At 48.2% G+C, this 23238-nt stretch overlaps 1 protein-coding gene across 7 annotated transcripts in view; it reads left to right on the top strand.

Annotated features, from left to right (window-relative positions):
* Positions 1-23238, top strand: part of TENT4B (terminal nucleotidyltransferase 4B) — an 82314-nt gene that overhangs the window by 40955 nt on the left and 18121 nt on the right. The gene's annotated exons all lie outside the window — the stretch shown is intronic.

Here is a 23238-nt window from a genome sequence, read left to right on the forward strand (position 1 = left end):
CATGGGTGCCGCCCCAGGCGGTTGTGTTCCTGCCACTCTTGTAGCAGACCAGAATGTCGTCCCTGGCTCCTGTATTCGGCCTGTCTCAGCCCTGGCTATTGCGGGCATTTTGGGGAGTGAACCAGCTGGTGAAAGATTACTTTTTCCCCCCTCTCCCTCACCCTCTCCCTCTCCCTCTCCCTCTCCCTCTCCCTCTCCCTCTCCCTCTCCCTCTCCCTCTCCCTCTCCCTCTCCCTCTCCCTCTCCCTCTCCCTCTCCCCCTCTCTTCCCTTCTCAGTAACCCCCCACCCTATCTCTTTCTCCCTGTGTCACTCTATCTCTCAAACACATAAATAAATCTCTTTTTTTAAAAGGCACAATCACAGTGTTGTGGGATTATTGCCACTGGCTACTTCTAGAGCATTTTATCCCCGGATGGGAATTCCATACCTCAGTAAGCAGTCACTCCAGTTTCTCCTGGTAACTACATAATCCACTTTCTGACTCTGTAGAGTTACCGATTCTGCATATTCTTAGAAATGGAATCATACATTTGGTCTTTTGTGTTTGGCTTCTTTTACTGAGCATAATATTTAAGAGTCTTCTGTGTTGTAGCTTTCTTTTCTTTTTCTTTCTTTTTTTTTTTTTTCAAGATTTGCTTATTTATTTGAAAGGCAGAGCAGAGAGACAGAGAAGAGAGATCTTCCATGTGTTTGTTCACTCCCCAAATGGCCACATTGGCCTGTGTTGGGCCAGGCTGAAATCAGAAACCAGAAACTCTGTTCAGGCCTCCCACGTGGGTGGCAGGGGCCCAGGCACTTGGGCCATCTTTTGCTGCTTTCCTAGGCTCATTAGTAGGGAAACAGATTGGAAGCAGAGCAGCTGGAACTCAGACTGGTACTCGTGTGTGGGATGCCAGTGTCCCAAGCAGCTGCTTAACCCACTGTGGCACAACACTGGCTGCCATTTTGTAGCATGATTATTTTTATATCCATTGTATGACTATTCCATGCTTCATTAATGATAAATCTTTGATTAGCTGAATTTTAAAACATTGTCATGAAATATATAATATAAAAAATTTACTGCTTTTTTAAAAATTTATTTTTGTCTTTTTTTTTTTAAGATTTATTAATTTGAGAGGTAGAGTTACAGACAGAGGGAGAGACAGAAAGGTCTTCCATCCACTGATTCACTCCTCAAATGGCCACAATGGCGAGAGCTGAGCTGATCTCAAGCCAGGAGCCAGGAGTTTCTTCTGAGTCACCCACACGGGTACAGGAGCCCAAGCACTTAGGCCATCTTCCACTGCTTTCCCAGGCATATTAGCATGGAGCTGGATCGGGAGAGGGGCAGCCGAGTCATGAACTGACGCCTATGTGAGATGCTGGCTCCTCGGACGGAGGCTTAGCGCACTATGCCACAGTGCTGGCTCCTTTTCATGTTATTTGAAAGGTAGAGAAGCACAGAGAGACAGATGGAAAAAGATCCTCCATTTGCTGGTTCACTCCCCAAATGCTCGTGACAGCCAGGACTGGGCCAGGCTGAAGCCAGGATCCTACAGCTCAGGCCAGGTTTTCCACAGGGATGGCTGAGACTCAAATATTTGAGCCATCATCTGCTGCCTCCCAGGGTGCACATTAGCAGAAAGCTCTATTAAAAGTAAAGTACCTGGGATTCAAACCAGCACTCTGATATGGGATGTGGGCATCTCAAGTGGCGGTTTAACCTGTTTTGCCACAGCACCTGCCTCAAGGTAGAATAATACCCTATCATATTGTGTATCACATTTTGTTTATTCATCCCTGGATGGACACTTTGGTCTTGCTACCTTTTGGATATTGTAAATTGTTGCTGTGAGCATGAACATACGAATACATGTTTGAGTCTCTGCTTCCAGAATTGCTGGATCATATGGTGGTTTTGTATCTTTTTTAAAAAAATCTAATTTATTTGAAAGAGAGACAGACAGAGATCTGCCCGCAACAGCTGGGGCTTGGCCAGGCCCAAGCCAGGATCCCGGAACTCAGTCTGGGTCTCCCACATAGATTGCAGGGACCTCACACTGTCCCCCAGGGTCTGCACCAGCAGAAAGCTGGAGTTAGGAGCTAGAGGAAGACGTTGAATCCAGACACTCTAAAATGGGATGTAGCCATCTTAACCAGTAGGTCAAATGCCTACCCCACACATGCTTGTTTAGTTTTTATATGGCCAGGCTGAGAGTTTTCAAATCTTTGCATTCTGTTACACTTTTAATTATAAGTGTTCTTTCTTTCTGAAAGGCAGAGTGACAGAGAGAGACAGACAGACAGACATCTTCCATCTGCTGGTTCACTCCCCAAATGGCTGCAATAGCTGGGACTTGCCCAGGCCTTACTCAGGAGCCAGAATCTCCAATTCAGGTCTCCCACATGGGTGTCAAGGGACCCAAGCACTTGTGCCATCATTTGCTGCCTTCACAAATGCATTAGCTGAGAGCTGGATTGGAAGTAGGATAGCTGGGACCCGAACCCGTACTCTGATAGGGGATGCTGGCATGCCAGTGGTGACTTTACTTGCTATGCCACAATACCCACTGCTAAAATTTACTCTTTAAGTAACTTTTCTCTTAACTCATTTTGCCATATGCAGCTGCAGCCATGCAGCACCAGGATGGCTTTGCTGCTTAGATTTTTTTTTTTTTTTTTGCCAGATATCCTAGTTTATCAGTCTTAAGTTCTGCTCTCCACAAAGTCTTGGGACATGGACAGGATTCCAAGTTCTTTGCAACTACTTAAGAGTACTTCAGAAAGTTCATGGAAAATGCATCTTATGAAAAAAACTACATGAATTTCACACTTTTTACATCAAAATAAACTTGTATATTTTAAAAAAGTTTATTCATTTTTGTTGTTGGAAAGGCAAAGCAACAGAGAAAGAAAGAAAGATCTTCCATCTGCTGGTTCACCCCCTAAATGCCTGCAACAGCCAGGGCAGGGCCAGCTGAGGCCAGGAGCCAGGAGCTCTGTCCACAGCTGTGACGTGAATGGTAGGGACACATGTACTTGGACCATCATTTGCTTCCTGGGCTCATTAGCGGAAAGCTGGCTTAGAAGTGGAGATGGCAGCCGGCGCTGCGGCTCAATAGGCTAATCCTCCGCCTTGCGGCACCGACACACCAGGTTCTAGTCCCGGTCGGCGCGCCGGATTCTGTCCCGGTTGCCCCTCTTCCAGGCCAGCCCTCTGCTATGGCCCAGGAGTGCAGTGGAGGATGGCCCAAGTGTTTGGGCCCTGTACCCGCATGGGAGACCAGGAGGAAGCACCTGGCTCCTGGCTTTGGATTAGCGCAATGCGCCGGCCGCAGCACACCGGCCGCGGCGGCCATTGGAGGGTGAACCAACAGCAAAAAAGGAAGACCTTTCTCTCTGTCTCTCTCTCTCTCACTGTCCACTCTGCCTGTCAAAAAAAAAAAAAAAAAAAAATGGTGATGGGACTGGCTGGACTCTCTGATAGGGGAGTCCCAGCCAGTGGCTTCACCCTCTGCACCACAACACCCACTCCAAAATAAACTGGTCTCTTTTTTTTTCCCCAAAAGATTTATTTATTTATTTATTTGAAAGTCAGAGTTACACAGACAGAGGAGAGGCAGAGAGAGAGAGAGAGAGGTCTTCCATCTGCTTGTTTACTCCCCGGTTGGCCACAACAGCCTGCGTTGAGCCAATCTGAAGCCAGGAGCTTCTTCTGATCCTCCATGTGGGTGCAGGGGCCTAAGGACTTGGGCTGTCCTCCACTGCGTTCCCAGGCCGCAGCAGAGAGCTGGATTGGAAGTGGAGCAGCTGGGACTTGAACTGGTGCTCATGTGGGATGCCAGCAATGCAGGCGGCGGCCCTAACCGCTATGCCACAGCGTCAGCCCCATATACTTGTATTTTGATTCCACCTTTCCCATGAGCTTCCTGAAGTGCCCTCGAATGACAGCATGGCCTTTGCCCCAGTTTCCAGTACTTTCCTATGCATTTTCATCCTGGGGGCTCGTTAGAATGGCCTTGACTATCCATATTTCTACTGCTGTTTTAGTCACAATCACTTCAGACTCTCTAAGAAGGTTTGGTCTCTGCTTGCAGCTCTTATCTTCCTATCCCTCGCCAGAATTGCTCCCAGCCGGGTGAGTGTTTGGCAAAGAAGTTAGGATACCATGTGGGATGCCTGGGTTCAAGTTCTAGTTCCCTGCCTGATTTCAGCTTCTGGGAAGTGTGCACCTGGGAGGCTGTAAGTGATAGCTCAGATACTTGGGCTCCTGCCACTTAGCATGGGAGACCCAGGTTGAGTCCTGAGCTCCTGGCTTCTGCCTGGCCCAGCCCCGACTGTGGCAGGCATTTGGGGAGTAGACCAGTGGATGGAAGATTTCTATCTGCCTCTCTACCTTTCAAAAAAATGAAAAATAGTAATAGTCATTATTAAAGAGTAAAATACATTAAAAAAAAAAAAAAAGAGTTGCCTCTAACGCTCCATTCATGACAGTCTTGATTTTTTCTAATCTGAATTTTAAATTCTTCCAACTGTTGCTAGTTGCCCAGTTCCAAAGCCACTTCCACATTCTCTGGAGTTGCTTCAACATGTTTGGGTGTTTGTTGTACCAACTACCCCTGCTTGGTACCAGATTCTGTGTTAAGGTTCTCTAGAGCAACAGCACTGATTGGATGCAATAGGATGGATGGACAGACAGACTGATGTAGATAGATAGGTGGGTGACACGGGATTAATTAGGCAAAATGGCTCATGTGACTATCTAGGCTGAGAAGTCCCACAGCAGGTTGTCTGCAGGTTGGAGATACTGGTAACAGACTCAGCCCAAAGTCCGAAGGCCTCAGGACAGGGGTGGGCTACCTCTCAGTCCGAGGCCAGAGGCCTGAGGACCCCAGGTGCTGCTGCAGGGTGAAGCCTGGAGCTCCTGGAGTTCTGATGTCCAGGGACAGAGGAAGTTGCCTTTCCTTCGCCTTTTTTTGTGCTGTCTGGCCCCTGGCTCTTGGCAAGGCTTCGAACAGCCCATCCTAAGCAGGGATCTTCCCCACCAGTCCTCTGACTCACAGGCCAGCCTCGCGCTGACACTCAGAAATAGTGCTCTGCCAGTTCTCTGGGGATTGCTCTGTCCAGCCACGTGGACACCTACAGTTAACCAGCACAGTTGGTAACTTTTGAAAAGTCACTCGGCTAGAAAAGTTGGGGCCAAGCTTTGAAAATAATTTTACCTCTGTGTGCTTGGTCTGTTGAAGTGAGAGCATCTGTTTGGTATCATTGGTTTTCTGTGTGATCTGAGGGGAACTGATGGTTCCCTGTTACAAACTGTTTCGATTGGAAATTAACTTCTGCCTGGATTGCCACACAGAATTACTGTAGATGACTGAGTCGTAATGGAAGAACCTAAGGTACCATCTGGAAGTTAGGTGCTCTGTCCAGGGTAGGCCCCTCGGAAGCACAGCTAAGGGAGTGTACAGGGCGCTGCCCTCTCACTTTCGCTTTCCAAGCCCAGCCCCAGAACTGTGAGCTTGATTCTCTTCAGGAAGCCGTAGGTTCACAGTGAATTTGCTTTCCTTCATTAAACAGAGTAGAAACTGAAAGAGGGAAGGGGGGACAGTCATGATGACAGGACGAACGGGTCAGTTGCAGAGCCTGGATTCTGATTCCCAGCTGCTCGGAATGGTTCTGGACGTTTATGGCTATGTGTAACAGTGGCGCTTAGTTACAAAGACAAAAGGAGAGCTTTACATTATGTCTAGTGTCATAGCATATTTTTTGAAACTTTTATTTATTTAAAAGGCAGGCACAAGAGAGAGAAAGAATTTTTCATCCGCTGGTTCATCCCCCAAATGGCCACAGTGGCTGGGGCTAGGCCAAGTTGGTTCCGGGAGCCTGGAGTTCCATTCAAGTCTCCCATGTGGATGCAGGGGCCCAAGGACTTGGGCCATCTTCTGCTGCCTTCCCAGGTGCATTAACAGGAAGCTGGGTTGGAAGCGAAGCAGCTGGTACTCAGACCGATGCTGGGATTTATAGGCAGCGGCTTAACCCACTGTGACACAACACTGGCCCCAATATAGCACATTTAAAATAATATTTATCTTATTTGAAAGGCAGAGCAACAGAGACCGTCTGTCTGCTGATTCATTCCCCAAATGCCTATGATAGTTGGGGCTAGGCCAGGGCAAAACAAGGAGCCAGAAACTGCATCTGAGGCACTGGAGCCATCACTCCCCTGTGGAGTCCACATGGATGTCCAGGCATCAAAGTAACTCACTGTGCCACAGTGCCCACCCCATATTTTTATTATTGTAAAGCATGTAGAGAAAGAAGTTCTGTAATACTTGCATGTTTTTACATTTTCTGTTAATAAAGCTACATGAAGCAATTATAGAGCATCTTTAAAATGAACAAAGTGTTCATAAGTATCTTCCCCAAAATATAGGAATATGTATATACCATATACCCCTATGTGTATAAAAAATAGTCATACATTTAAATTGGGTAGAATAGATCTCTTCTTTTACCCATAGATCCTCAGAGATAAGTGTGATTTTAGTGGGACCCTTCATAAGGTTGGTGAGTCAGTGTTATTTTGACACAGTGCTATATTGTCTAGTGTAGACCCAGGAGACATATTCTTGGACCAGTCAGCCTCCTAGGCTTTGCTTTGGAGTTGAAGAAATAGTCAGTGTAGAACTACTACTAAACAGCCCATCCTACATAAATGTACCTGCTAATACCTTCTGGGACTGTAGACTTTAAGAGAAGTTAGGTGGTAAATGAGACATTTGTATCTAAAATAGTTTTGATCTGAGCTGTTTATATGAAATAGTGTATGGTTCAGATAATTTTAATCATCTCAGAATTATAGGAAAATCTTCAATATTTAAATTTGTTTTGTAGTGTTCACAAAATATCTTCCTGAATTCTGCTGTTTATCTGCTCAATGAAAATATCAACTGTATTGTTACTTATCGTTTAGTTTGCTATTTATTGGGTTAAAGTTACCTAATTGGGAGTATGAAAAAAAAAAGGACTTGAAATAGTAGGGTAGAAGGAGTAGATGGCACAGCTGTTAGGATCCACTTGGGACACCCATATCTCATACCATCAGAGTGCCTGAGTTCAAGTCCCAGTCCCACTCCCCGTTCCCACTTTGGCTAATGGAGGTCCCTATCACCCATGAGAGTTCCCCGTTCCTGGGCACCTGGACCAGCAGGTGGGAACTCTGTCCCTTTCTTTCTGCCTCTCAAATAAAAAGGATAATTAACTAGAAAAAGAAAATATTAGGTTGTGGGTTTCAGTTTGACTTTAAACCCTTCTGTTTTTACTACTGGCTTAGATGTGAAATTTGTTCGGGGCAACCCACATGCCGAGAGCTGTAGCTTTTAGTTTCTTTATCATCATCATCATCATCATCGTGGCCATCAAGAAAGGAAAAACTACCATGTCGCTCTATTCTGTGAACTGTTTAACAGATTCTGTAGAAGACAACTCTTGCGTGAGGTCCTAGCTGACATGGGTCTTTGTACACTAGGACTATGGAGGCCCCTTCGTCACCTGACGCCGAGTAGCACTTGGAATAGTCATCATGTGGACCTTCACCAGTGTGCTGTGACCTTATTCTAGTAAATCTAGCTGTTGGAGCAGGGCAGAGACATAGACAGAAGTCATTTGTTTCTCTATATAGCAGCTAAAACATGTAATTAAGAGAAAAAATCCAGTCACTACAACATCAGAAAGCCAGAAAGGTGAAGAAAATAAAAAGCTTTACAGTGGATGAATTAAAAATGCCAGAGTGACTCAGTAATTTGTTAATTAATGTAATTCAAATAAAAATCTCACTGAATTTTGGGTAGGAGGGAGAGCATCTTGTTAAGATGATTCTAAAGAACATTTCAAAGAATAAATAGGGAAGAATAGCCAAGAACATTCGAAAACTAGAGGTGGGAGTTTGGGGGATGATCGATTTTTGTATGATCAACTATTTCTAGATTTATACAAGAATTTTAAAGGGAAGTCCAGACTAGAAACAGATAGCCACAGATCTGTTTTCTTTTTTTTTTCTTTTTTTTTTTTTTTTAAGATTTATTTTATTTATTTGAAAGAGTTACAGAGAGAGGTCTTCCATCCACTGATTCACTCCCCAGATGGCTACAGTGGCCAGAGCTGTGCTGATCCAGGAGCCTCCTCCAGGTCTCCCACGTGGGTGCAGGGGCCCAAGAACTTGAACCATCCTCTACTGCCTTCCCAGGCCACAGCAGAGAGCTGGATTGGAAGAGGAGCAGCTGGGACTAGAACCGGCGCCCATATGGGATGCTGGAGCTTCAGGCCAGGGCTTTAACCTGCTGTGCCACAGCGCTGGTCACTATAAGTTTTTTTTTTTTTTTTAAAGATTTATTTGTTTGTTTGAAAGGCAGAGTTACAGAAAGGCAAAGGCAGAGAGTTCGGGCCCCTCAAAAGTTTTAAATTGCATGACAATAGCAATCTTATGGTCATCTCAATAGATACAGAAAAGGTATCTGGAGCTGGTGCTGTGACTCAGAGGGTTAAACCCTGTCTGTAGTGCTGGCATCCCATATAGGCACCAGTTTAAAAGTCCCAGGTGCTCCACTTCTGTTCCAGCTCCCTGCTAATGTGCCTGGGAAAGCAGTGGAAGATGGCCCAAGTGCTTGGGCCCCTGCACCCATGTGGGAGGCCTGGAGGAGGCTCCTGACTTATGGCTTAAGCCTGGCTTAGCCCTGGCCATTGCAGCCATTTGGGAAGTGAACCAGCAGATGGAGGATCTCTCTCTGTCTCTCCTTCTCTGTAATTCTGACTTTCAAAGAAAAAAAGAAAGAAAAGGCATTTGATAAAAATTAAACATCCCTTCATGAAGAAAACAAAACAAATTAGGTATGGAAGGAACATACCTTAAGATCATAATGGCGATTTGTAACAAGCCAACAGCTAATATCACATTGAACGAGGAGAAGCGGAAGGCTTTCTGTCTGAGGCTTGGAACGAGGCTAGGATGCCTGCTTTCACTAGTCAGCCAAGTCCTGGATGATCTAAGCCAGAGGAATTAGGCAAGTGAAGGAAACAGAGGGCATCCAAATTGGAAAAGGAAGTCAAATTGTCGCTGTATAGGGAAGGCAAGATCTTCTATGTACGAAACCCCAAAGATGCCACCAAAGAACTGTTAGAACTAGTAAAATCAGAGTTGCAGGATTCAAAGATGACACGAAAGAATCAGAAGACTGGACACTAGTGAACCATCTAAAGAAGAAATCCAAGAGAGTAGTCCCATTCCTAGTAGCTGCAAAATTATGTAAGTAAAATACCTAGGAATAAATTTGACCAAAGGGGCTGGCATTGTGGCATAGCGGGTAAGAATGCCGCCTGTAGCGCCAGCATCCCATATGCCAGTTCAAGTCCCCACTGCTCCACTTCTGATCCAGCTCTCTGCTATGGCCTGGGAAAGCAGCAGAAGATGGGTTCCTGCACCTGCATGGGGGACCGAGAAGAAGCTCCTGGCTCCTGGCTTTGGATTGGCACAGCTCCGTTGCAGCCATCTGGGGAGTGAACCAGCAGATGCAAGACCTCTCTCTCTCTGCCTCTCCGTCTCTCTCTGTAACTCTTTCAAATAAACAAATAAAAAAAATTTTTTTTGACAGGCAGAGTGGACAGTGAGAGACAGAGAGAAAGGTCTTCCTTTTGCCGTTGGTTCACCCTCCAATGGCCGCTGCGGCCGGCGTGCTGCAGCTGGTACATCGTGGTGATCTGAAGCCAGGAGCCAGGTGCTTCTCCTGGTCTCCCATGGGGTGCAGGGCCCAAGCACTTGGGCCATTCTCCACTGTACTCCCTGGCCACAGCAGAGAGCTGGCCTGGAAGAGGGGTAACCGGGACAGAATTCGGTGCCCCGACCGGGACTAGAATCCGGTGTACCAGCGCCGCAGGCAGAGGATTAGCCTATTGAACTGTGGCGCCGGCCTATAAATAAATAAATCTTAAAAAAAATTTAACCAAAGAGGTGCAAGATCTCTACAATAAAAATAATATAAATCACAGATGAAGGAAATTGAAGACACAAAGAAATAGAATGTTTATGGACTGGAAGAATCAACAGCATTAACATGTACATACGGCCCAAAGCAGTTTACAAATTGCAATGCAATCCCTATCAAAATTTCAAATATTTCATAGCACTAGAAAAAAATACTACTAGAATTTGTATGGAATCACAAAAAATCCTGAATAGCCAAAGTAATTTTAACAAAAATAACAAAGCAGGAGGCCTTAACACTACCCGACTTTAAAAGTATTTCAAAGCTGTAATAATTAAAACATAAAAAAGCATAAAAACAGATACATAGGGGCTGCTGTTGTGGCATCATGGGTAAAGCCAGCATCCCTATAGGTGCTGTTTCGAGTCTGGTTTGCTCTACTTCCGATCCAGCTCCCTGCTAATGAGCCTGGGAAAAGCAGCAGAGGATGGCCCAAGTGCTTGGGCCCCTACTACCCAGCCACAAAGGATACCTGGAAGAAGCTCCGGCTCCTGGCTCCCGCCTGGTCTAGCCGCAGCTGTTGCCACCATTTGGGAAGTGAACCAGTGGTTGGAAGACCTCTGTCTGTCTTACTCTCTCGCTTTCCCTCTCTCTGTAGCTCTGACTTTCAAATAAAAATAAATAAATCTCTAAAGATAAAATAAAAGATCCATAGACCAGTAGAACAGAGTTGAGACGCTGGAAGTAGACAGATACATCCATAGCCAGCGGCTCTTTGACCAAGGTGCTTAAGAACCTGCATTGGGAAAAGGACGGTCTCCTCAGTAAGCAGTGCTGGGAAAGGTGCGTATCCACAGGCTGAAGAATGCAGCTAGACCTCTGCCTTTCACCACGTGCAGAAAATCAGCTCGAAGTGGATTAAAGACCTGATTGTAAGGGTGCCAGACCCTCGGTTTTCACTTGCTTTATAGTTTACATTACGGTCACTGTTGCTGTGGGACATTGTCTGAGCTTTGATAAATGTATAATGGCCTGTATGAGCTACCATAGTGCCATATAGAAGGGTCAGAATTATTACTGCTCTAAAAATCCTCTGTGCTCTGCCTCCCAACCAAACCTTGGTAACCAATGATTTTTTTTTTTTTTAAGATTTATTTTATTTATTTGAAAGAGTCCCAGGGAGAAGTAGAGAGAGGGAGAGGTCTTCCATCAGCTGATACACTCCCCGGATGTCCGCAATGGCCGGAGCTGAGCCTGTCTGAAGCCAGGAGCCAGGAGCTTCTTCCTGGTCTTCCCACATGGGTGCAGGAGCCCAAGCACTTTGTCCATTTTCTACTGCTTTCCCAGCCCATAGCAGAGAGCTGGATTAGAAGAGGAGCAGCTGGGACTAGAACCGGTGCCCATTTAGGATGCCAGCACTGCAGGTCTGAGGTTTAACTTGCTGCACCACAAAACCGGCTCCAACCAATGATCTTTTCATTTTTGTGTCTGTGTTTTGGCTTTTCCTGTAGTTGGAACCATACAACACATTAAACTTTTCAGATTGGCTTCTTTTTCTTTTTTATTTTTTTCTTCTTAATTTATTTGACAGAGATAGAGAGAGAGGTCTTCCCTCCATTGGTTCACTCCCCAAATGGCTCCTATGGCCGGCGCTGCACCTGTCCAAAACCAGGAGCCAGGTGCTTCTTCCTGGTCTCCTATGCGGGTGCAGGGGCCCAAGCACTTGGGCCATCCTACACTGCCCTCCTGGGGCACAGCAGAGAGCTGGACTGGAAGAGGAGCAACCAGGACTAGAACCCAGTACCCATATGGGATGCCAGCGTCGCAGGCAGCGGATTAACCAAGTGAGCCACAGCACCGGCCCCGTGGCTTCTTTTTCTTGCAGTCTGCTTTTAGGATTCTCTATGTCTTTTTGTGGCTTGGATAGCTGGTTTCTCTTTAGTGCTGAATAATACTCCATTGTATGGGTGTGCCAGTTTACTTAGGCATTCCCCTACTGCGGGACATCTGGGCGCTTCCAAGTTCTAGCAGCTATACGTAAAACTGCTGCAAGGATCCGGGTTTTTGTGAGGACATGGTTTTAATCCTTTTGGGTAAATAACAAAGAGCAGGACTGCTGAGTTGTATGCTAAGAGTATGTTTGTTTTTGCAAGAAACTGCCAGGCCGTGCACTGCAGTGGCCGAGCATCCCCACCCCCACCCCCAGCATTTGGTGCTGCCACTGCTTTGGATTTTGGCCATGAGGATAGGTGCGTAGTAGAATCTCACTGTTTTAATCTGCAATTCCCCAGCACCTTTTTTAAAAATATATTTGAGAGAGAGTTATAGACAGGGAGAGACCGAGGGAAAGGTCGTCCATCTGCTGTTCACTCCCCAGATGGCTACAGTGGCCAGGGCTGTGCCGATCTGAAGCCAGGAGCCAGGAGCTTCTTCTGGTTCTCTCACGTGGATGCAGGGGCCTAAGCACTTGGGCCATCTTCTGCTGCTTTCCCAGACCAAAGCAGGGAGCTGGAACCAGCGCTTCTATGGGATGCTGGTGCCGAGTAGGAGGCTCAGCCTATAACACCATAGTGCTGGTCCTGGGCATCTTTTTAATGTGCTTACTTGCCAGCTGAATATTGTCTTTGGTGAGGTGTCTGTTTAGGTCCTTTGCCCATTTTAAAGCTGTATTTATTTATTTGGAAGACAGCAGCAGAGGGAGGGAGGAAGACAGGAGAACCTGAACTCAGTCTGATCTCCCACTTGAGTGGGCAGGGACCCAACCACTTGGCTATCGCCTGCTCCCTCCCAGGAAGCTGGAATTGGAGCGGAGCTGATGCTGTGACGCAGACCCTCTGATACGTGTTCCAGGCAGTGATTTAACCACTGTGTCAGATGCACATCCTGCCCCTGCTCAGTCTTTAATGAGTTGTTCATTTTTCTTATTGTTGAGTTTTGTATATTTTGGATACTAATATTTTGCAAATATTTTCTTTTTTATCTTTTTTAATCTTAATTGCCTTTATTTTCAATTCTAGAATTTGGCAGCAAATAGAGTAAGTGCTCCTTGAAATATTTTCTCCGAGCCCGTGGCTTGAAAGATATTTTTCTGTCAAGGTGAAAAAGCCCTTGGAAATACATAGGAAAGAAACACTTAACAGCCAAGTTCTCAGATTTATGGCCTGATGTCTCACTCAGACCCGCACATGTGTTATGTTTTGTCTATACTGTTTTGTTTTAAATTTATATTTGGAATTAAATATTTGTTATTAATTAGTGATAAGTGATATTTATTGAGGGCTTACCTTTGTGCTAGGTAAATAGTAAACCCTGTGCTAAGCCCTTCATACTTTTGTTTAATTCCTACAGAAATCCTCTAACACAAGTATTGCTATTATTTTTTTTTTTAAGATTTATTTATTTGAAAGGCAGAGTTACAAAGAGAGAAAGAGAGTGTTAGAGAGTGCATCTGTTGGTTCATTCCCCGAATGACTGCAATGGCCTGGGATGAGTCAAGCAAAGCCAGGAGCCAGGAGCTTCCTCCGTGTCTGGGGGCCCAAGCACCTGGGCCATCCTTTGCTGCTTTCCCAGGCGCATTAGTAGGGAACTGGATTGGAAGTGGAACAGCCTGAACTCGAACCAGCATCCATATGGGTGCCAGTGCTGCAGATGTTGGCTTAACCCTCTGTGCCACAGTGCTGGCCCCAAGACAAGTATTACTATTGTCCTTGTATCGGTGGGAAACAGGGTTGGAGAGCTAGAACACTCGCTGTGCAGTAAGTGGTGATGCTGAGGTCTGATTCCAGCTCATGCTCCTTAAACTATTGCGTCAGTTCCCAGCAGAGTTTATTGAAATGAACTGAAAGAGAATACAGCTGTCCAGTAAGCTGGAGAAAATTCCCACCTTAAGCAAGAGTCAACGAATAAACATTGGTGTGGAGGTTGGGGAAGGAGCCTTTTGCATTTCCCTGGGGTTTGTATCAGCATCCTTTCTGGCGGAGGACATTTTGGGAGTATTTTCAAAAAGTATTAATGTTCACACCCTTCTCCCAGGGATTCCACTTCTAAGAATTGATTCTCAGAGAAAAATTAGAGTTGATTACAGATCTATGTGCAGATACAAGGATTGTAATGTTAATTATATTCTGAGTGAAGAACTGGAAGTGACCTAAATGCTCCACAGTGAGGGCCTGTGGCAAATGGCGCGTGTTCCTATGCTAGAATGATACGCAGTGCTGAAGTCGTGTTTATCATATCAGGTGACATGCCTGGTGACCGTGATAGGGCCACTGTGCTTTCTGCTGACTCTCACATGGCATAAAGCAGTTTCATCAGGTTTTTGGCCTGGAGTCACCCATGGCTATGTTTGCTGCTGTTAAGGGGATAGGCAAATAAATGATTTTTATGTTTTCCAAACAACTGTAAATTTACATACTTCTTTTAAGAGTTTATCATTTTTAAAAAATATTTCTTTATTTGAAAGAGTTATAGGGTTGGAGGTAGGGAGATAGAGAGATCTTCCATCTGCTGATTTATTCCCCAAATGCAATGGTCAGAGTGAGGCCGATCCGAAGTCAGAAGCTTCCTCTGGGTCTCCATGTGGGTGCAGGGATGACCCAAGTTCTCCGGTCATCTGCTGCTGCTTTCCCAGGCACATTAGCAGGGAGGTGGATCCCAAGTGGAGCAGCCGGGACTTGAACTTGCGCCCTGCTATGTGGGATGCTGGTGCTGCAGCTATGCCACAGTGCCTGCCCCAAGAATTTATCATTTTTAAAAAAATACTAGGGCTGGGGGTGCTGGCACTGTGGTGTAGCAGATAAAGTCACCAGCCTACAGTGCCAGCATCCCATATGGATTCTGGTTCAAGTCCCGGCTGCTCCATTTACGATCCAGTTCCCTGCTAGTGTGTGTTGGGCCCCTGAACCTGCTTGGGAGACCCGGAAGAAACTCCTGGCTTGGAATTGGCCCAGCTCCCACCATGGTGGCCATTTGGGGAATAAACCAGCGGATGGAAAACAACTCTCTCTCTCTCTCTCTCTCTCTTCCCCTGCCTCTCTGTAACTCTGCCTTTCAAAATAAATAAATAAATCTTTAAAAAATCAAATAAACTGGCCGGTACTGCGGCTCACTAGGCTAATCCTCTGCCTGCAGTGCTGGCACCCCGGGTTCTAGTCCTGGTCTGGGCGCTAGATTCTGTCCCGGTTGCTCCTCTTCCAGTCCAGCTCTCTGCTGTGGCCCGGGAAGGCAGTGGAGGATGGCCCAAGTGCTTGGGCCCTGCACCCGCATGGGAGACCAGGAGGAAGCACCTGGCTCCTGGCTCCGGATTGGCACAGCGCGCCGGCCGTAGCAGCCATTTGGGGGGTGAACCAATGGAAGGAAAACCTTTCTCTCTGTCTCTCTCTCTCTCTGTCTAACTCTGCCTGTCAAAAAATAAATAAATAAATAAACACCTCCCGTGTGTTTTGGACGTTGGGCCACTTGGGGAATGAACCAGTGGATGCAGGATATTCCATGTGTGTGTCTCCCTTTCTGTAACTCTTACTTTCAGATAAATCATTAAAAGAATCCCGAGGGCTGGCCACGTCTGTGCTTTATTGCTGAGTTTCGGGCTGTGGCGGATTGCTGCAGAATTCACTGTTCTCACTGGCATTTGGGCCTGGTGGCTGAAGAGAGGATTCGCTCTCCTGTGCGTGTGGTTTCCCCCCACACCCCACAGATATTTGAGGGCCTCCCGTTTGAGGAATACATGTGTTAAGTGACGTTTCAAGATATTTGAGATTAGTAGGGCAATACTGTCAGCTATTCTGCTTGAGGCTTTGTAACTTTGCACTGATTTGGCTGGGCTACTCAGCCGTGGGAAGCTGAGAATTTTTACTGGAAAGGGGAAAAGAATTATTGACTAGAATTAGGCACAGCAACTCGCGGCTAAGGATTTCTTTTCCTTCTCTCTCTTTACTTAGCTCGTAATTGATTGGAAGTAGTGGCAGGCCTGGGTGGCAGGGAGAGGGCCTTGGGGGTAGGAAGACAGATGGTTTCCATCTCTCTGGCCGTGGCTGTGAAGCGGGGGGGGCGGGGGGGGGGCGTGCAGAGAGACGCCAGCTGAAGCCATCTTCTGGAACATTGGCCTACAGAAATGGAGAGCAACAGGCAGTGGCATTGGAAGGGAATGCTCTCATCTCTAGGAAAGCCAGGACCAGCACCTCAGAAAAGAAGGACGAAATGAAAACTTTGTCATCTGGGAGACAGGGACCAGTGTCCGTTCTCTGCTCTTCTACTCCCACGTCTTAATAAGCAGGGGGCGGGGCGGCTGTTAACACAGCGGGCAGGGCGGTCCTTCACTGAATAGCCATTTGTGCCAGCCTGCAGCACTCCTGGAAGTGAGATGTGTGGGCTTGATCTTTTTAAGTAATTTTACCTCATCATCCCTTTCATTTTTAAAAAAATCTTGGGCGATAGTGAGAATTATCTGGAGGTGTGAATAAGCTGCTTGCCCGCAAATAGAACAGGGGAAGGGTGTTTTCCTCTGAGCTCCGGGCTGGTGATCTTTCCATTTAGCCAGCCGTGGCTTCTTGCAAGTGACTGGGATCGTTCCCAGCTCTGGAGAGAACCAGACACGCCGTGCAGACCTTCACATACGGAGCAGTTAGGGCATTTGATTCTTGAAATACTTGCACACCTTGGCTTGTAAAAACGTCACGTGCTGCTTGTGGGTTGCTTCCTAGGACCCCGCCTCTGAGCGCGGGGAGACGGATTTCCCCGGGCTACCTCTGAGAAGGGGCTGTGCTCCTTTCTGGTGCTGGCGTTCTCACCCACTGCATGTCCGTCTCCCTTGGCGCCATGTGGACGTGGGTGGGGATAGATGTTCCCCGCGAACGGGGGCAGGGTCCCTTCCCGAGGAGGCGCATTTCTGGGCCTGGGCACACGGCCACCGCAGGGGTGCCGAGTGTGATGGGGAAGCCTGTCATTGCAGGGGAGCAGGGGCCTGGTGCTCTGAGAGGCACTGCGTAGGCTCTGAAGCCACTGTGTCCCTGGCTCCCACCAGGAAAGGAAGAGTAAGAGAGGGGGGCTGGCGCTGTGGCGTAGCAGCCTAAGCTGCCGCCTGCAGTGCTGGCATCGCATATGGGCACAGGTTCGCGTCCCACCTGCTCCTCTTCTGATCCAGCTCTGTGCTATGGCCTGGGAAAGCAGTAGAAGATGGCCCAAGTGCTTGGGCCCCTGACCCATGTGGGAGACCCAGAAGAAGCTCCTGGCTCTTGGCTTCGGATTGGCCCAGCTCCAGCCATTGTGGCCTTCTGGGGAGTGAACCAGCGGATGGGACACCTCTCTCTCCATCTGTAACTCTACTTCTCAAATAAATAAAATCTTGAAAAAAAAAAAAAAAAAAAAGAGTAAGAGAGTCTCCCCTGGCTCTGGCCTGCCCATGTGAGCCTGTTCTGGAAAAGGCCGTGCAGGGAGAAGAGGGGTCGGACTGGAGGTGACTGTGACAAGGAGTTAAGAAGTGACCCCCATGAGGAAGGGGACCTGGGTGGGCACACGGAACGGAGAGGGCCTAGCAAAGGGAGAAGTGAGTGGAGGGACACAGCTGGGTGGCCGCTGCAGAGTTAAGGACCTGACCCTGAGTAGTGGCAGGGAAGATGCAGGGACAAGGTCTGATGGGGAGGTGTTTGGGTTTCGGTAGAGGATTGGAGGCCCAGGAGCGGTCTTCAGAGGGTGGGGAGGAGGGTGAGCCAGGGCAGGTGCTGAAGTGTCTGGCAGGAAGTGGGAACTCCCGGAGGGAAGGAGGTGCAGCAGGAGTAGATCTGGGAGAAAGATAATTGTGTTTTGGACGCTTTAGTCCGGGTGACATCTCAGACAGGTGTCTGCTGGTAGCTGGCCGCGTGTGTGTGACAGCTTCTTTGTAGAACACTGCACACTGCAGTCCTGAAGGTGGCGCTCAGGTCGTGTGGCGATCACCCTCGGGCTGCCAGCCTTGGAGCAGGTGCAGTGTACCAAGGGCTGTAAATCCCTGTCACTCCAAGGCCATATCCGGTGCAGACCCTTATATGCTGCCAGAACTGAGTGCCTGTGTGTGCGCACATCGAAGTGTGAAAACCTCCAGAAAGGATGAGCCACAGAGCAGCAGAAACGCCACTCCACACGCGAAGGCACATGGCAGCTTCCCAAACTGCAGCGTGGAGTGTGCTGTCCCACTGCCCGAGCCTGGGGGCCCTCTGTGTCACCAGGGGCCAGCGCTGCCCACTGGCCACCTGCTGAGTCCCTGCCACAATTGCTCATGCTCCCCAGTTGTCAGGTGTGTAACCTTTTGGTCTCTGAGGCTAGGTTGTTCGAGTAATTTGAGTCTTTCTCCTTTAAGTGTGTGTGTGTTTTAAATATTTTTATTATTTATTTGAAAGAGTTACACAGAGGAGAGGCAGAGAGAGAGAGAGGTCTTCCATCCGATGAGAGAGAGAGAGAGAGAGAGGTCTTCTATCCGATGGTTCACTCCCCAGTTGGCCACAACGGCCGGAGCTGCACTGATCAGGAGCCAGGAGCTTCTTCCAGGTATCCCACGTGGGTCAGGGGCCCAAGCACTTGGGCCATCTTCTACTGCTTTCCCAGGCCATAGCAGAGAGCTGGATTGGAAGAGTAGCAACCGGGACATGAAGCAGTGCTGCAGGTGAGGGCTTAGCCTACAATGCCACAGCGCCAGCAGCCAAGTGTTTTTCTTATTATAAAGTCTTGTTTTAAGCATACATAATGGAGGCAGGTACTGTGGTGTAGTGGGTCAAGCCTCCTCTTGGTGTGCCCACATCCCATATTAAAGTACCTGGTTTGAGCCCCAGATACTCTGCACTTTGATTGGTTTGTTTATTTTGAAAGAGAGAGGGAGAGACACACAGAGATCTTCTATCCACTGGTTCACTTCCCAGGTGGCCATAATGGCCAGTGCTGAACCAGGCCAAAGTCAGGAGCGAGGAGCTTCTTCTAGGTCTCCCATGTGAGTAATGGGGGCCCAAGCACTTGGCCATCTTCCATTGCTTTCCCAGGCTATAGCAGAGAGCTGGATTGGAAGTGGAGCAGCCAGGACTTGAACCGGTGCCCATATGGGATGCCAGCACTGAAGGCTGTGACTCTACCTGCTACGCTAAGGTGCTGGCCCGATGTGTAAAGCCACCATCTGCAATGCTGGCATCCCATATGGGTGCTGGTTCAAGTCCTGGCTGCTTCACTTTCAATTCAGCTCCTTGTTAATGTGCCTGGGGAAGCAGCAGAGGATGGCCCAAGTGCATGGGCTCCCACACCTGCGTGGGAGACCTGGAAGAAACTCCTGGCTCCTGGCTTCGGTCTGGCCCAGCTCTATTTCAGCCATTTAGAGACTGAACTCAAATGGGTTCTGTAATTCTCCCTTTCAAATCAATAAAATAAAAATCTTAATAAAATTTTTTATTTTACTTATTTACTAAAGAATTTATTTAATAAATATTTATTTTATTGATTTGAAAGGCAGAGTTGCAGAGAGAGAAAAAGAGGGAGAGACAGTAATTTTCTGTCTTCTGGTTCACTCCATTAATGGCCACAGTGGCTGGAGCTGGACTGATCCAAAGCCAGGAGCTTCTTCCTAGTCTCCCACATGGGTGCAGGGGCCCAAGTACTTGGGCCATCACTCTGATGTTTTCCTAGGCACATCAGCAGGGAGCTGCATCGGGAGTGGAGCAGCTGGGACTCAAACCAGAGCCCATATGGGATGCTGGCACTGCAGCTGGCAGCTTTACCTGCTACACCACAGCACCGGCCCCAAAATAAAAATATTTTTTAAAAAAGTTAATTTTTATCCCCTTGAATCATTTCTTGGATGTGATCGTTGTTAACAATGGCGTGTAGACATTTCATTTCAGGGTAAGGGCAAAAATGTCAAGTGAGGACACAACCTGTGACCATAATCTCACCAGTCAATAATCTATTAGAAAAGCAGAAAAATAAATGTGTGTTGGTGGCTTAAAAAAAGAACGACAATAGTACAGAGAGATGCAAGATAAAAATTGATCCTCCACACTCTCCTGCAGGTGCCTTCCCCTGGGCAGGATTCTCTTCCCTAATGTAATCTGGGGTAACAGGTTTTTGTTTTTGTTTTTTTAAAGATTTATTTATTTATTTGAAAGGCAGAATTACAGAGAGACAGAGAGAGAGAGGTCTTCCATCCACTAGTTCACTCCCCAGATGGCTGCAACAGCCGGAGCTGTGCCAATCCGCAGCCAGGAGCAGGGGCCCAAGGACTTGGGCCATCTTCCACTGCTTTCCCAGGCCATAGCAGAGAGCTGGATCAGAAGTGGAGCAGCCAGGACTGGAACTGGTGCCCATATGGGATGGCAGCACTGCAGGTGTCAGCCTTACCCGCTGTGCCACAGTGCTGGCTCCAGGTAGCAGTTCTTCAGGAAAACGGTGGTGCAAACAGAGACATACCTTGGGGCTGTTTGTGTGCATCGTGTGTCTTTTTAGTGCCCACAGACGGGATCCTGCCGAACACACTGTTCATGGTTTTTCTTTTAAACTTATCTTCCCTCTTTCTCTGTCAGCCTGCATAGCTTCACGTTCTCTGTAATGAGGTCTTGGCTGTAAAGGAAATCGCTGAGTGTGTCTGTGCTTGCTGAATTGGATCCACTGATGGGGTTTCTCAATTTTTTAGTTTTTCAGAGAATTCTGTGGTGATCATCATTTGTCAGATATCTCTGTCTTCATGGAAATATTTGTGGAAGATGGAAAGAAGGAGAATCTTTTTAAACATGAGGCCCAGGCACTTGAGCCATCTTCCACTGCTTTCCCAGGCTATCAGCAGGGAGCTGAGTCGGAAGTGGAGCAGCCGGATCTCAAACCGGCACCCATTCGGGATGCCCGTGTCATAGGCAGCAGCTTTACCTGCTGTGCCACGGTGCCAGCCTCCCATTGGCTGTTATTGAATGGCATTTTGTCAGCACCTCCACGCAGATGCAAAATTGATAATAAAAGGGTGGGGTGTTGGAAAGCCACAGCTGTGGGGTCGCCCGGGGCAGGTTCCACACTGGACAGGTATCTTGTGCTACCTTCAGTAGATACTGGCAGGCGCTGCAGAGGGCCAGGGGCCAGTCACCTGCCTGCCCTGGCCTCCCGGACATCAGAGAGGCCGCAACCCTGCCTGAGCAGCACACCCCCGCCCCAGGGCAGCCCGGCCAGGGGGGTGCAAAGTGGGCTCTTGCCTTTGAGGGCCGTTCGGTAGCTCAGCACTTCCCCTCTGTAGTAGGGTCTCCGCAAAAATGCAAGTCATGTTTTCTCATCTCTGTATTTTGCCCTAAATTATCTGTAAGTCACACTTTTTTCTAATGTGGAAAAATGCTCTCATGTGTCTTTCTTATCTTTTTGTTAATAATTTTTAGAATAATGGAAGTTTTGTCTCAGCAAATTAATTATGTTTCTCTTTGGCATACTCTACAGTTCTGGCTGGTACTTACTTCATCATACTGCTTTGATATTATTACTTTTCCTTTATAAATGGGAAACTTGTGTCCTTTTTTTTAAAGATTTATTTATTTATTGGAAAGGGAGAGTTGTAGAGAAAGGAGGAGAGATCTTTCATTCCCTGGCTCACTCTCTGAATGGCCACAATGGCCAGGGCTGGGCCAGGCCAAAGCCAGGAGCCTGGAACTCCTCTAGGTCTCCGATGTGGATGGCAGGTGCACAAGCACTTGGGCTATTCTCCACTGCTTTCCCAGGCGCATTTGCAGCGAGCTGGATTGGAAGTGGAGCAACCATTGCTATCCAAATGGGATGTCAGCATTGCAGGCAGCGGCTTAACCTGCTGTGCATAGTGTCAGCCCCAACTTACGTCTTTTTGCTTACTTTTCTTTTTATGTACAAAATACTGATATCCTAATAGAAGGTGCGTGTGCAGGAAGAACAGACTCTGGTTCTCCTCTTGTACACTCACAAGACAAAATGCCCGTGAGTGCATTCCTCCTCACACCGAGCGAGCCAGCGGTTCTGGGCCGCAGCAGCCGGGCGTCCTGCAGCTGCTGCAGACCCCGCGGCCGGAGAGCTTGGTCCCCAGCACCTCCCACTCCTGATGGCGCTGTCTCACAAGCCCCACGTGTGTCCCGCGCTTCTGACCCACCAGCTTTAAACTGGGTTTCATTCATTTGCTGGAGAGCCTCGCAGGACTCAGGGAAACAGTTATGCTTGCTGCTTTATCATAAAGGGGATTTTTAAAGGATACAGATAAACAGGCAGCTGAAGGCACCTGAGAGTGAGGTCTGGAAGTGTCCCTGGGTGCCTGCCTCCTGGCCGCCTTGTGAAGCTGCCCACAGCTCCTGGAAGCCAGCACAAGCACAGCTGATTCCATCAGTGGCCACTAGGGGTCACTTTAGCCTTCAGCACCTCTCCCCTCTGTGCAGTCCCAACTCCCCGAACCAAGGCCTGCTCCTCCTGCCCCATCCTGCGAGTCACCATCTCAAAGACCTCACTTTGGAGATCCAAGGATGGGAGGAGCTGTGTGCCGTGGTCACAGCACTGTCGTGGGCTCATGCCAGAGTGCAGGTCACTGCAGGGTTCTGCTTTGTAATTTCGTGTGAGAAACTGTAGGCCTGGGTGTATGGTGGTCCCCATGGTTACTCACACTGGGTTTTGAGGCAAACCTCAGGGGAACAGGCAAAACAGTTATGAGTTATTCCTTAGCAGAGGCCTGGAGAGACTCCTGCTGGCCAGCCCGTGTGTTGTACCTGATGTGTCCCAGGAAACACAGCTGCCCTCGGGCACAGCCTGAGTCTGCAGCGCAAGCCTTTTGACCCTCGGTCCCAAATAAAACATCAGGGGGGTGGAGACTGCTGATTGCTTAATCAGTCACGTTTTAAAAGTCATCAGAATTCCATGTAGTGAACGCCACAGCCAGTAGGGATGGGAGACAGACTTTTTTCTTCCTCAAAATCATTTTTGGTCTCCTGATGTTTTCAGCTTCCTGCCTTGGACCCTGTGTGGGCTGCACGGCTGCTGCACAGGTCCTCCTGCTGCAAGACTGCTATGTGTGGCGGGGTGCTGCGCACCCACTGATGGGAGCGCCCGGCCTCCCTCCACATGGCTCGCGGGTCTGTCCCGCTGGGCTCGACTGCGAGACCCCCTGAGCTTCCCTTCTCTCCATGGGGCGCGGACCTCTCGCAGGCAGCACTCTCCCCTCGTCACGGGCTCACCCACCTTGCAAGGAGTCCTGCCTAAAGCCCTCACTCTGCCTGCCTCGTGCCTTCCCCAGCCTCAGCCCGGGAAGGCAGCCTTGCCCTCGCCCTCGGGGCTGGTCAGGC

Source organism: Oryctolagus cuniculus, chromosome 18, assembly GCF_051225735.1.
Source record: "Oryctolagus cuniculus isolate XC-2025 breed Fujian yellow rabbit chromosome 18, ASM5122573v1, whole genome shotgun sequence".
Taxonomy (NCBI): domain Eukaryota; kingdom Metazoa; phylum Chordata; class Mammalia; order Lagomorpha; family Leporidae; genus Oryctolagus; species Oryctolagus cuniculus.